This window comes from Gastrolobium bilobum, unplaced genomic scaffold (assembly GCF_033153095.1).
Source record: "Gastrolobium bilobum isolate Gb01-03AN ecotype WA unplaced genomic scaffold, APGP_CSIRO_Gbil_v1 utg12463, whole genome shotgun sequence".
NCBI classification, from domain to species: domain Eukaryota; kingdom Viridiplantae; phylum Streptophyta; class Magnoliopsida; order Fabales; family Fabaceae; genus Gastrolobium; species Gastrolobium bilobum.
In genome coordinates this window covers 49,912-52,588 of record NW_026898920.1, presented here as the reverse complement: position 1 = coordinate 52,588, position 2,677 = coordinate 49,912, and positions in this window count along the sequence as shown.

The following is a 2,677-nucleotide window of genomic DNA, read 5'->3' as shown; positions in this document are numbered from 1 at the left end:
ATGATGTTTTAGAATGATAGAAACCATAAAAATTATTGATGAATTTGGTTGATAACTTAAGCAATTTTGAGTTGATTTCATGACTTTGTGAAATGTCTTGGTGGTATGATTGTGTAATTGAGTTGTGGAGTGATTGTATGAGTTAATTATAGGATTGTAAGGTGTGTGGAAGTGTTGAATTGGATAGGAAACCCCTTGGTATGCTTTCCCCTAGAACTCGGCCATAATAGGTTATATAGGGCTTGATGATGCAAAAATTGTTTAATTGATGTTATGTGATTAGAAATGGTATTTAGATGGGTGGTGTGTTGAGTTGATGCATTGAGTTGGAAGGAAAATTATTAGGTGATGTGTGTGAGTGTGTTTGGGCCATTAGAAGGAAATTAGGGAAAATTGGTGCTATCATGGTTTAAATTGAATTAAGGACTTAAAGCTGTGTTGTGGTAACCTTAGGACTTAAAGCTGTGTTGTGGTACCGTGTCTCTGGCCAGTAGACAGCTTGCCTTCGGGCGTTACAGACTTCCACTGGATAGGTCTCCATGAGGGAGTTCCAGTTGACCTGGGGTCGTGGTGTGTCATCCGTAGAGGAGCACACTAGGAAGTCTCGGGTGTATATGGATGGAGGGTACATTGGTTGATGTTCTGGGAACACTTCCTTGGATTGGAACCCGTAGGCTATATGCCAAGGCCAATAGACCGGATATTACATGGTATTGGCATCAACCATTTCAACTTCATCGTATTTTATTCTCTATGCTTCCCTATTTCACTAAATCCCTTGCTTTATCCCATTTTGAATGTTGTATTATATTATTAATATGCATCGAAGTGAGCCATTGGGCGGAGTAATCTCCAAAACCTCTGGGTTACTGAGATATATTCGTATATATCACCCCGTTTTGGGGACTTTATTTCAGGTAGTGGCAGTGGGACCGAAGCGGCGGGCAAGAGGCCTGAAGGATGAGCTTGGACATAGAGTCTACTTTGCATTTTGTGGCCATTGGGCCTAGGCTAAACTTAGGACATGAACATTTGTTTGTAAATTTTGTTCTTTACAGTCAATATTGTATTTTACATTTGAATTATTTGAATTCAATCTTCTAAGCATTAAAGGTTAATGTTTTCATGTAAATTTACGGTCAAAAGGTCTTTAAAGAGTTAAAGCTTGAATCTTTGCATATGGATTTTGAATTACAATGCTTTAAATTGCTAAAGTTTGTTTTTATGAACATGTTAATGTGATTGCTATGTTCATATATCTATATGTGTTCATGGTTTTGTTTTTCTTTCTTTGTGAAAGTTTAGAAAAGAAACACCTTTTTGGAAAGGGAATAATTCAGCCATGAGGGGTACTTTATGTACCTTGATTGTTTTCTCATTTTTCTCCATGATTTTGTTTAAGAATGCATGAATGGTTCTAAGCATGTCTCGGTCATATGAATAAAAATCAATGTTATTAAATTTGTTCATTTGATCTTGATAATTTTGTGTCTTTGCTTATATGAATTGTTCATGAGCATAGCATGAAATTTTTGTGACAAAATTTATCATATATGTGCATATATGGTTCTGCCATACAGGGAATGATGGCTGTATGTGTGGTTTAATTTTGTGTTCTTTGAGAAAGAGTCAACAAAATTTAAATTATATTAATTGATGTATAATTCGGCCATTTAGAGAAAAATTAAGAAAATTTGAATCATGATTCTTGTTATGATATTTTAATTGTTAAAATGTTAAGACGTGTGTATGAACATGTTTTGTGATATTCGATATTTTGTGCTTGCAAGTTGTTTAACTTTTCAGGTGCAAAATGGAAGGGGATGGTCATAGTGCTCGAATTTAAATTTCAAATTTTTATTTAATTTTAAATTAGAGGTGTAATTTTGCTCTAATTAAATTAAAGGTGTATTTTTGAATTTTAAATTTTGTACATTCTTTTGTTCCTCCAAAGATGTATTGGAGTTTCTTTAATTATTCTGTAATTAGAGAATTAGGCTAGTGGCGTTTAGACGAGAAGGAGCCGTGGCCTAAGGAGGAAGATGGAAGAATGCGCGAGCACCATGACCGTCTCAAATAAAATTGTTTTATTTATATATGCTTGTATGTTTTAAAACGACTAGTATGCATGAGATAGTGTATCGCGGATGTATGCTTTTATGGCTTAAAACGACTAGTATGCATGAATTGGATAAATCACGTTTGTATGCTTTATTGTGCACGTCCAATTACGACTAGGGTAATCCGATAGATGTTTGACATAGGTTACGACTAGCATGGTAATAATACATATGCGTTTGATGAAACTTAGTAAACCCTAAATAAAAGAAACCCTTAAAGGAATCAATTATTAAGCGCATGATTACCTCCCACCACCAATATTACTCAAACCTCCTCTAAATAGTGGTGCTCCACAACTCAGTTGGGACCCACTGTTTCGTTGAATAAGAGAAGTATTAGAAATGTAAGACACTTAGGGTGCTGGTTAGTGCTTAACTGAGTGCATGAGTTGCAGGCTCAGCCGGGCTTATGTGCTTAGGGTAATAATGCTAGGTTAGTTGCATGAGATGCACCACTAAGTGACAAAGAGTTGTCAACCTAATGTTAAGAGAAGGTATGACATATTGTTGATAAGGATGAACCCATTATTTAATTTAATCTTGCGGTCTCAGACGAG